The sequence below is a fragment of the Eumetopias jubatus genome, unplaced genomic scaffold (assembly GCF_037043125.1).
Source record: "Eumetopias jubatus isolate StellerSeaLion01/CBP00866 unplaced genomic scaffold, mEumJub1_p1.0 scaffold_108, whole genome shotgun sequence".
In the NCBI taxonomy this organism is placed as follows: Eukaryota; Metazoa; Chordata; class Mammalia; order Carnivora; family Otariidae; genus Eumetopias; species Eumetopias jubatus.
Genome location: NW_028274914.1, coordinates 193,297 through 205,740, shown reverse-complemented (window position 1 = coordinate 205,740; position 12,444 = coordinate 193,297).

Genomic DNA, 12,444 nt, shown 5'->3' with positions numbered 1-12,444 from the left:
GTTAGAAACAGGCCGTTGCGGAAGGCACCTCTCGGCTCAGCTCTTGCTACCTGGAGCTGCTAACTCTACACTGCTCCCCGTGGCTCTGGAACTCTCGGTGCTCAACCGTGACTTGGGGGAAATAAGCCTGGAAACAAGCACAGCTTTAGCTCCCGTCCCCTCTCCACAGGGTGCGGCCATATGTTCCACCGTGCTTGTGTGCCCACCTGGGGTGGGTCCCATCAGGATTCCAGGGGAGAAAGAAGCAGGGGCCCAAGGCGCCATTCGACTCAACACCTCCTTCGTCAAGCTACGTCCTCTGTCCCCTGTGTGCCTTCATTCCTAACTGCCATCCACCTAGCGCAAAGGAAGAATACGCTGGGTGCCCCGTGCCTCAGCCAAGAACGCCCTTCTTGACAACAGACTTCAGCTGTGGTGTGTTTGTGTGAAAGCATGATCAATGGGACCTAAAGGTCACTCTGCCCGAGACACAGGCCTGTAAGGAAGGCTGCTCTCTCGACTCATCTCTTGTTTGTGGCATTTAACACTGTTGTACGCCGTGGGCCTAACTTTAGGCCTAGTTCCCTGGCCACTCTCACGAAGAATCCAGGCGAATCGTGCCCGAACTTTAGCTAAGAGCAGCTGAGAGGAACCGTGATGTAGACAGCTTCACGGTTCCGGAGCGTGCAAACACTTTCAGGGTGTCTATGTGGGAACCTAAGGAACGATTCCCCTAAATGACAGGGCGAGAGAAACAGCTTCGCGCAGAGGCACGTCTCGCACCAGCTCTAGTGTCACGAAGCTGCCTGGACCCCTGAGTTCCAGGCACCATCTTCGAAGGCAGAAATCTGGGCAGATACCGTGCCTTAAGTTCCCTCCGGTCACTGGGTTAGAGGACGCGGTGTACTGTGTACTGTGGCTGAGAGCTCTGGCAACGGCCTCCTTAAAGTCAACGCCAGCGAGAAGAAGGCCGGTGCCGAAGACACATCTCTTGGCTCAGCTCTTCTTTCTGGGCCTAGTCCCGTTGCCCCGTGTGTGAGCGCAGGCCGCAAAACAACCACCTAACTCGCAGGCACCGCACTGTACAGCATCCGTGCTTCAGCCAGGATAGCCGTTGCTGAGAGTGGAAGCATTTCGCTGTGTGCCTGCGGGCGTGCGCTGCCAGCGAGCAAAAAACCATTTTCGGAGTGAGAATCAGGCGGCGGCAGAAGGCAGAACATGAGTTCCCACTTGTTTCATGAAGCCAGGCCTGGGCCCCGCTTTGCTATGCAAGTCTCATTGCTAGCGTACGAACGCGAAGCCCTAACAGTGTAGAGAACCCGTCCTTTAGCTACCGCCGACCTCTCTCTGGGAGGAAGCAGTGTACGGTGTCCGGGCGCGAGTGCCTGGGGAACGGCTTCCATATGCCAAAGCGAGGTTAGAAACAGGCCGTTGCGGAAGGCACCTCTCGGCTCAGCTCTTGCTACCTGGAGCTGCTAACCCTACACCGTTCCCCGTGGCTCTGGAACTCTCGGTGCTCAACCCTGACTCGGAGGAAAGAAGCCTGGAAACAAGCACAGCCCTAGCTCTCATCCCCTCTCCGCAGGGTGGGGCCACATGTTCCACCGTGCTTGTGTGCCCACCTGGGGAGGGGGTCCCACCAGAATTCCAAGGGAGAAAGAAGCAGGGGCCCAAGGCGCCTCTCGACTCAACACCTCTTGCCTGAAGCTAGGTCGCCAGGCCCAGTGTGCGTTGAGTCCGAACTGCCATCCGCCTAACGCAAAGTAAGCAAACGCTAGAGGCCCCGAGCCTCAGCCAAGAATGCCCGACTTGAGCGCGCACTTCACCTGTGGGGTGTTTGTGTGAAAGTATGAGCAATGGAACCTAAACGTTACTCTGACCGAGAAACAGGCCTGTAAGGTAGTCCGCTCTCTCGACTCATCTCTTGTTTGAGGCGGTTAGCACTGCTCTACCCTGTGGGCCTGCCTGGAGGCCTACGTCCCTGGCCACTCTCACGAAGAATCCAGGCGAAGCGTGCCCGAACTTTACCTAGGAGCAGTGGAGAGGAACCCTGATATAGACAGAATCACGATTCCGGAGGGTGGCAACACTTTCAGGGTGTCTGTGTGAGAGCCTAGGAAACGATTCCCCTACGCCACAGGGCGAGAGAAACGGCTTCACGCAGTGGCACCTCTCACACCACTTCTAATGTCACGAAGCTAGTACTCCTCCAGCATGGATGCGTGGATCCCTGAGTTCCAGGCACCTCCTTCGAAGGCAGAAATCTGTGCAGATACCGTGCCTTAAGCTCCCGCCGGTCACTGGATTAGAGGACGGGGTATACTGTGTACTGTGGCTGAGAGCTCTGGGAACGGCCGCCCTATAGTCAACCCCAGCGAGAAAAAGGCCGGTGCTGAAGACACACCTCTTGGCTCAGCTCTTCTTTGTGGGCCTATTACCGTTGCCCCGTGTGTGAGTGCAGGCTGCAAAACAACCACCTAACTCGCAGGCACCACACTGAAGAGCATCCGTGCTTCAGCCAGGAGAGCTGCTGCTGAGAGTGGAAGCATTTCGCTGTGTGCCTGCAGGCATGCGCTGCCAGCGAGTAAAAAACCATTTGCCGAGTGACACACAGGCGGCGGCAGAAGGCAGAACACGAGTCCCCACTTGTTTCATGAAGCCAGGCCTGCGGCCCCGCTTTGGTATACAACTCTCACTGCTAGCGTACAAAGGCGAAGCCAAAACAGGGTAGAGAACCCGTGCTTTAGCTACGGCCGACCTCTCTGCGGGAGGAAGCAGTGTACGGTGTCCGGGCGCGAGTGCCTGGAGAACGGCTTCCATACGCCATAGCGAGGTTAGAAACAGGCCGTTGCGGAAGGCACCTCTCGGCTCAGCTCTTGCTACCTGGAGCTGCTAACTCTACACTGCTCCCCGTGGCTCTGGAACTCTCGGTGCTCAACCCTGACTTGGAGGAAAGAAGCCTGGAATCAAGCACAGCTTTAGCTCCCGTCCCCACTCCACAGGGTGCGGCCACATGTTCCACCGTGCTTGTGTGCCCACCTGGTGTTTGTCCCATCAGGATTCCAGGGAGAAAAAAGCAGGGGCCCAAGGCGCCAATCGACTCAACACCTCTTCGTGAAGCTACGTCCTCTGTCCCCTGTGTGCCTTCATGCCTAACTGCCATCCACCTAGCACAAAGGAAGAAAATGCTAGAGGCCGCGTACATCAGCCAAGAACGCCCTTCTTCAGAACAGACTTCAGCTGTGGTGTGTTTGTGTGAAAGCATGATCAATGGGACCTACAGGTTACTCTGCCCGAGACACAGGCCTGTAAGGAAGGCTGCTCTCTCGGCTAATATCTTGTTTGAGGCAGTTAGCACTGTTGTACCCCGTGGGCCTAACTTTAGGCCTTGTTCCCTGGCCACTCTCTCAAAGAATCCAGGCGAATCCTGCCTGAACTTTACCTAAGAGCAGTGGAGAGGAACCGTGATGTAGACAGCATCACGGTTCCGGAGGGTGGAAACACTTTCAGGGTTTCTATGTGGGAGCCTAGGAAACGATTCCCTTAAATCACAGGGCGAGAGAAACAGCTTCGCGCAGAGGCACGTCTCGCACCAGCTCTAGTGTCACGAAGCTGCCTGGACCCCTGAGTTCCAGGCACCATCTTCGAAGGCAGAAATCTGGGCAGATACCGTGCCTTAAGTTCCCTCCGGTCACTGGGTTAGAGGACGCGGTGTACTGTGTACTGTGGCTGAGAGCTCTGGCAACGGCCTCCTTAAAGTCAACACCAGCGAGAAGAAGGCCGGTGCCGAAGACACATCTCTTGGCTCAGCTCTTCTTTCTGGGCCTAGTCCCGTTGCCCCGTGTGTGAGTGCAGGCCGCAAAACAACCACCTAACTCGCAGGCACCACACTGTACAGCATCCGTGCTTCAGCCAGGATAGCCGTTGCTGAGGGTAGAAGCATTTCGCTGTGTGCCTGCGGGCGTGCGCTGCCAGCGAGCAAAAAACCATTTGCGGAGTGAGACTCAGGCGGCGGCAGAAGGCCGAACACGAGTCCCCACTCGTTTCATGAAGCCAGGCCTGCAGCCCCGCTTTGACATCCAAGTCTCATTGCTAGCGTACGAACGCGAAGCCAAAACAGTGTAGAGAACCCGTGCTTTAGCAACGGCCGACCTCTCTGCGGGAGGAAGCAGTGTACGGTGTCCGGGCGCGAGTGCCTGGAGAACGGCTTCCATACGCCAAAGCGAGGTTAGAAACAGGCCGTTGCGGAAGGCACCTCTCGGCTCAGCTCTTTCTACCTGGAGCTGCTAACTCTACACTGCTCCCCGTGGCTCTGGAACTCTCGGTGCTCAACCGTGACTTGGGGGAAATAAGCCTGGAAACAAGCACAGCTTTAGCTCCCGTCCCCTCTCCACAGGGTGCGGCCATATGTTCCACCATGCTTGTGTGCCCACCTGGGGTGGGTCCCATCAGGATTCCAGGGGAGAAAGAAGCAGGGGCCCAAGGCGCCATTCGACTCAACACCTCCTTCATCAAGCTACGTCCTCTGTCCCCTGTGTGCCTTCATTCCTAACTGCCATCCACCTAGCGCAAAGGAAGAATACGCTGGGTGCCCCGTGCCTCAGCCAAGAACGCCCTTCTTGAGAACAGACTTCAGCTGTGGTGTGTTTGTGTGAAAGCATGATCAATGGGACCTAAAGGTCACTCTGCCCGAGACACAGGCCTGTAAGGAAGGCTGCTCTCTCGACTCATCTCTTGTTTGTGGCATTTAACACTGTTGTACGCCGTGGGCCTAACTTTAGGCCTAGTTCCCTGGCCACTCTCACGAAGAATCCAGGCGAATCGTGCCCGAACTTTAGCTAAGAGCAGCTGAGAGGAACCGTGATGTAGACAGCTTCACGGTTCCGGAGCGTGCAAACACTTTCAGGGTGTCTATGTGGGAACCTAAGAAACGATTCCCCTAAATGACAGGGCGAGAGAAACAGCTTCGCGCAGAGGCACGTCTCGCACCAGCTCTAGTGTCACGAAGCTGCCTGGACCCCTGAGTTCCAGGCACCATCTTCGAAGGCAGAAATCTGGGCAGATACCGTGCCTTAAGTTCCCTCCGGTCACTGGGTTAGAGGACGCGGTGTACTGTGTACTGTGGCTGAGAGCTCTGGCAACGGCCTCCTTAAAGTCAACGCCAGCGAGAAGAAGGCCGGTGCCGAAGACACATCTCTTGGCTCAGCTCTTCTTTCTGGGCCTAGTCCCGTTGCCCCGTGTGTGAGTGCAGGCCGCAAAACAACCACCTAACTCGCAGGCACCACACTGTACAGCATCCGTGCTTCAGCCAGGATAGCCGTTGCTGAGGGTAGAAGCATTTCGCTGTGTGCCTGCGGGCGTGCGCTGCCAGCGAGTAAAAAACCATTTGCGGAGTGAGACTCAGGCGGCGGCAGAAGGCCGAACACGAGTCCCCACTCGTTTCATGAAGCCAGGCCTGCAGCCCCGCTTTGACATCCAAGTCTCATTGCTAGCGTACGAACGCGAAGCCAAAACAGTGTAGAGAACCCGTGCTTTAGCAACGGCCGACCTCTCTGCGGGAGGAAGCAGTGTACGGTGTCCGGGCGCGAGTGCCTGGAGAACGGCTTCCATACGCCAAAGCGAGGTTAGAAACAGGCCGTTGCGGAAGGCACCTCTCGGCTCAGCTCTTGCTACCTGGAGCTGCTAACTCTACACTGCTCCCCGTGGCTCTGGAACTCTCGGTGCTCAACCGTGACTTGGGGGAAATAAGCCTGGAAACAAGCACAGCTTTAGCTCCCGTCCCCTCTCCACAGGGTGCGGCCATATGTTCCACCGTGCTTGTGTGCCCACCTGGGGTGGGTCCCATCAGGATTCCAGGGGAGAAAGAAGCAGGGGCCCAAGGCGCCATTCGACTCAACACCTCCTTCGTCAAGCTACGTCCTCTGTCCCCTGTGTGCCTTCATTCCTAACTGCCATCCACCTAGCGCAAAGGAAGAATACGCTGGGTGCCCCGTGCCTCAGCCAAGAACGCCCTTCTTGAGAACAGACTTCAGCTGTGGTGTGTTTGTGTGAAAGCATGATCAATGGGACCTAAAGGTCACTCTGCCCGAGACACAGGCCTGTAAGGAAGGCTGCTCTCTCGACTCATCTCTTGTTTGTGGCATTTAACACTGTTGTACGCCGTGGGCCTAACTTTAGGCCTAGTTCCCTGGCCACTCTCACGAAGAATCCAGGCGAATCGTGCCCGAACTTTAGCTAAGAGCAGCTGAGAGGAACCGTGATGTAGACAGCTTCACGGTTCCGGAGCGTGCAAACACTTTCAGGGTGTCTATGTGGGAACCTAAGAAACGATTCCCCTAAATGACAGGGCGAGAGAAACAGCTTCGCGCAGAGGCACGTCTCGCACCAGCTCTAGTGTCACGAAGCTGCCTGGACCCCTGAGTTCCAGGCACCATCTTCGAAGGCAGAAATCTGGGCAGATACCGTGCCTTAAGTTCCCTCCGGTCACTGGGTTAGAGGACGCGGTGTACTGTGTACTGTGGCTGAGAGCTCTGGCAACGGCCTCCTTAAAGTCAACGCCAGCGAGAAGAAGGCCGGTGCCGAAGACACATCTCTTGGCTCAGCTCTTCTTTCTGGGCCTAGTCCCGTTGCCCCGTGTGTGAGTGCAGGCCGCAAAACAACCACCTAACTCGCAGGCACCGCACTGTACAGCATCCGTGCTTCAGCCAGGATAGCCGTTGCTGAGAGTGGAAGCATTTCGCTGTGTGCCTGCGGGCGTGCGCTGCCAGCGAGCAAAAAACCATTTTCGGAGTGAGAATCAGGCGGCGGCAGAAGGCAGAACATGAGTTCCCACTTGTTTCATGAAGCCAGGCCTGGGCCCCGCTTTGCTATGCAAGTCTCATTGCTAGCGTACGAACGCGAAGCCCTAACAGTGTAGAGAACCCGTCCTTTAGCTACCGCCGACCTCTCTCTGGGAGGAAGCAGTGTACGGTGTCCGGGCGCGAGTGCCTGGGGAACGGCTTCCATATGCCAAAGCGAGGTTAGAAACAGGCCGTTGCGGAAGGCACCTCTCGGCTCAGCTCTTGCTACCTGGAGCTGCTAACCCTACACCGTTCCCCGTGGCTCTGGAACTCTCGGTGCTCAACCCTGACTCGGAGGAAAGAAGCCTGGAAACAAGCACAGCCCTAGCTCTCATCCCCTCTCCGCAGGGTGGGGCCACATGTTCCACCGTGCTTGTGTGCCCACCTGGGGAGGGGGTCCCACCAGAATTCCAAGGGAGAAAGAAGCAGGGGCCCAAGGCGCCTCTCGACTCAACACCTCTTGCCTGAAGCTAGGTCGCCAGGCCCAGTGTGCGTTGAGTCCGAACTGCCATCCGCCTAACGCAAAGTAAGCAAACGCTAGAGGCCCCGAGCCTCAGCCAAGAATGCCCGACTTGAGCGCGCACTTCACCTGTGGGGTGTTTGTGTGAAAGTATGAGCAATGGAACCTAAACGTTACTCTGACCGAGAAACAGGCCTGTAAGGTAGTCCGCTCTCTCGACTCATCTCTTGTTTGAGGCGGTTAGCACTGCTCTACCCTGTGGGCCTGCCTGGAGGCCTACGTCCCTGGCCACTCTCACGAAGAATCCAGGCGAAGCGTGCCCGAACTTTACCTAGGAGCAGTGGAGAGGAACCCTGATATAGACAGAATCACGATTCCGGAGGGTGGCAACACTTTCAGGGTGTCTGTGTGAGAGCCTAGGAAACGATTCCCCTACGCCACAGGGCGAGAGAAACGGCTTCACGCAGTGGCACCTCTCACACCACTTCTAATGTCACGAAGCTAGTACTCCTCCAGCATGGATGCGTGGATCCCTGAGTTCCAGGCACCTCCTTCGAAGGCAGAAATCTGTGCAGATACCGTGCCTTAAGCTCCCGCCGGTCACTGGATTAGAGGACGGGGTATACTGTGTACTGTGGCTGAGAGCTCTGGGAACGGCCGCCCTATAGTCAACCCCAGCGAGAAAAAGGCCGGTGCTGAAGACACACCTCTTGGCTCAGCTCTTCTTTGTGGGCCTATTACCGTTGCCCCGTGTGTGAGTGCAGGCTGCAAAACAACCACCTAACTCGCAGGCACCACACTGAAGAGCATCCGTGCTTCAGCCAGGAGAGCTGCTGCTGAGAGTGGAAGCATTTCGCTGTGTGCCTGCAGGCATGCGCTGCCAGCGAGTAAAAAACCATTTGCCGAGTGACACACAGGCGGCGGCAGAAGGCAGAACACGAGTCCCCACTTGTTTCATGAAGCCAGGCCTGCGGCCCCGCTTTGGTATACAACTCTCACTGCTAGCGTACAAAGGCGAAGCCAAAACAGGGTAGAGAACCCGTGCTTTAGCTACGGCCGACCTCTCTGCGGGAGGAAGCAGTGTACGGTGTCCGGGCGCGAGTGCCTGGAGAACGGCTTCCATACGCCATAGCGAGGTTAGAAACAGGCCGTTGCGGAAGGCACCTCTCGGCTCAGCTCTTGCTACCTGGAGCTGCTAACTCTACACTGCTCCCCGTGGCTCTGGAACTCTCGGTGCTCAACCCTGACTTGGAGGAAAGAAGCCTGGAATCAAGCACAGCTTTAGCTCCCGTCCCCACTCCACAGGGTGCGGCCACATGTTCCACCGTGCTTGTGTGCCCACCTGGTGTTTGTCCCATCAGGATTCCAGGGAGAAAAAAGCAGGGGCCCAAGGCGCCAATCGACTCAACACCTCTTCGTGAAGCTACGTCCTCTGTCCCCTGTGTGCCTTCATGCCTAACTGCCATCCACCTAGCACAAAGGAAGAAAATGCTAGAGGCCGCGTACATCAGCCAAGAACGCCCTTCTTCAGAACAGACTTCAGCTGTGGTGTGTTTGTGTGAAAGCATGATCAATGGGACCTACAGGTTACTCTGCCCGAGACACAGGCCTGTAAGGAAGGCTGCTCTCTCGGCTAATATCTTGTTTGAGGCAGTTAGCACTGTTGTACCCCGTGGGCCTAACTTTAGGCCTTGTTCCCTGGCCACTCTCTCAAAGAATCCAGGCGAATCCTGCCTGAACTTTACCTAAGAGCAGTGGAGAGGAACCGTGATGTAGACAGCATCACGGTTCCGGAGGGTGGAAACACTTTCAGGGTTTCTATGTGGGAGCCTAGGAAACGATTCCCTTAAATCACAGGGCGAGAGAAACAGCTTCGCGCAGAGGCACGTCTCGCACCAGCTCTAGTGTCACGAAGCTGCCTGGACCCCTGAGTTCCAGGCACCATCTTCGAAGGCAGAAATCTGGGCAGATACCGTGCCTTAAGTTCCCTCCGGTCACTGGGTTAGAGGACGCGGTGTACTGTGTACTGTGGCTGAGAGCTCTGGCAACGGCCTCCTTAAAGTCAACACCAGCGAGAAGAAGGCCGGTGCCGAAGACACATCTCTTGGCTCAGCTCTTCTTTCTGGGCCTAGTCCCGTTGCCCCGTGTGTGAGTGCAGGCCGCAAAACAACCACCTAACTCGCAGGCACCACACTGTACAGCATCCGTGCTTCAGCCAGGATAGCCGTTGCTGAGGGTAGAAGCATTTCGCTGTGTGCCTGCGGGCGTGCGCTGCCAGCGAGTAAAAAACCATTTGCGGAGTGAGACTCAGGCGGCGGCAGAAGGCCGAACACGAGTCCCCACTCGTTTCATGAAGCCAGGCCTGCAGCCCCGCTTTGACATCCAAGTCTCATTGCTAGCGTACGAACGCGAAGCCAAAACAGTGTAGAGAACCCGTGCTTTAGCAACGGCCGACCTCTCTGCGGGAGGAAGCAGTGTACGGTGTCCGGGCGCGAGTGCCTGGAGAACGGCTTCCATACGCCAAAGCGAGGTTAGAAACAGGCCGTTGCGGAAGGCACCTCTCGGCTCAGCTCTTGCTACCTGGAGCTGCTAACTCTACACTGCTCCCCGTGGCTCTGGAACTCTCGGTGCTCAACCGTGACTTGGGGGAAATAAGCCTGGAAACAAGCACAGCTTTAGCTCCCGTCCCCTCTCCACAGGGTGCGGCCATATGTTCCACCGTGCTTGTGTGCCCACCTGGGGTGGGTCCCATCAGGATTCCAGGGGAGAAAGAAGCAGGGGCCCAAGGCGCCATTCGACTCAACACCTCCTTCGTCAAGCTACGTCCTCTGTCCCCTGTGTGCCTTCATTCCTAACTGCCATCCACCTAGCGCAAAGGAAGAATACGCTGGGTGCCCCGTGCCTCAGCCAAGAACGCCCTTCTTGACAACAGACTTCAGCTGTGGTGTGTTTGTGTGAAAGCATGATCAATGGGACCTAAAGGTCACTCTGCCCGAGACACAGGCCTGTAAGGAAGGCTGCTCTCTCGACTCATCTCTTGTTTGTGGCATTTAACACTGTTGTACGCCGTGGGCCTAACTTTAGGCCTAGTTCCCTGGCCACTCTCACGAAGAATCCAGGCGAATCGTGCCCGAACTTTAGCTAAGAGCAGCTGAGAGGAACCGTGATGTAGACAGCTTCACGGTTCCGGAGCGTGCAAACACTTTCAGGGTGTCTATGTGGGAACCTAAGAAACGATTCCCCTAAATGACAGGGCGAGAGAAACAGCTTCGCGCAGAGGCACGTCTCGCACCAGCTCTAGTGTCACGAAGCTGCCTGGACCCCTGAGTTCCAGGCACCATCTTCGAAGGCAGAAATCTGGGCAGATACCGTGCCTTAAGTTCCCTCCGGTCACTGGGTTAGAGGACGCGGTGTACTGTGTACTGTGGCTGAGAGCTCTGGCAACGGCCTCCTTAAAGTCAACGCCAGCGAGAAGAAGGCCGGTGCCGAAGACACATCTCTTGGCTCAGCTCTTCTTTCTGGGCCTAGTCCCGTTGCCCCGTGTGTGAGTGCAGGCCGCAAAACAACCACCTAACTCGCAGGCACCGCACTGTACAGCATCCGTGCTTCAGCCAGGATAGCCGTTGCTGAGAGTGGAAGCATTTCGCTGTGTGCCTGCGGGCGTGCGCTGCCAGCGAGCAAAAAACCATTTTCGGAGTGAGAATCAGGCGGCGGCAGAAGGCAGAACATGAGTTCCCACTTGTTTCATGAAGCCAGGCCTGGGCCCCGCTTTGCTATGCAAGTCTCATTGCTAGCGTACGAACGCGAAGCCCTAACAGTGTAGAGAACCCGTCCTTTAGCTACCGCCGACCTCTCTCTGGGAGGAAGCAGTGTACGGTGTCCGGGCGCGAGTGCCTGGGGAACGGCTTCCATATGCCAAAGCGAGGTTAGAAACAGGCCGTTGCGGAAGGCACCTCTCGGCTCAGCTCTTGCTACCTGGAGCTGCTAACCCTACACCGTTCCCCGTGGCTCTGGAACTCTCGGTGCTCAACCCTGACTCGGAGGAAAGAAGCCTGGAAACAAGCACAGCCCTAGCTCTCATCCCCTCTCCGCAGGGTGGGGCCACATGTTCCACCGTGCTTGTGTGCCCACCTGGGGAGGGGGTCCCACCAGAATTCCAAGGGAGAAAGAAGCAGGGGCCCAAGGCGCCTCTCGACTCAACACCTCTTGCCTGAAGCTAGGTCGCCAGGCCCAGTGTGCGTTGAGTCCGAACTGCCATCCGCCTAACGCAAAGTAAGCAAACGCTAGAGGCCCCGAGCCTCAGCCAAGAATGCCCGACTTGAGCGCGCACTTCACCTGTGGGGTGTTTGTGTGAAAGTATGAGCAATGGAACCTAAACGTTACTCTGACCGAGAAACAGGCCTGTAAGGTAGTCCGCTCTCTCGACTCATCTCTTGTTTGAGGCGGTTAGCACTGCTCTACCCTGTGGGCCTGCCTGGAGGCCTACGTCCCTGGCCACTCTCACGAAGAATCCAGGCGAAGCGTGCCCGAACTTTACCTAGGAGCAGTGGAGAGGAACCCTGATATAGACAGAATCACGATTCCGGAGGGTGGCAACACTTTCAGGGTGTCTGTGTGAGAGCCTAGGAAACGATTCCCCTACGCCACAGGGCGAGAGAAACGGCTTCACGCAGTGGCACCTCTCACACCACTTCTAATGTCACGAAGCTAGTACTCCTCCAGCATGGATGCGTGGATCCCTGAGTTCCAGGCACCTCCTTCGAAGGCAGAAATCTGTGCAGATACCGTGCCTTAAGCTCCCGCCGGTCACTGGATTAGAGGACGGGGTATACTGTGTACTGTGGCTGAGAGCTCTGGGAACGGCCGCCCTATAGTCAACCCCAGCGAGAAAAAGGCCGGTGCTGAAGACACACCTCTTGGCTCAGCTCTTCTTTGTGGGCCTATTACCGTTGCCCCGTGTGTGAGTGCAGGCTGCAAAACAACCACCTAACTCGCAGGCACCACACTGAAGAGCATCCGTGCTTCAGCCAGGAGAGCTGCTGCTGAGAGTGGAAGCATTTCGCTGTGTGCCTGCAGGCATGCGCTGCCAGCGAGTAAAAAACCATTTGCCGAGTGACACACAGGCGGCGGCAGAAGGCAGAACACGAGTCCCCACTTGTTTCATGA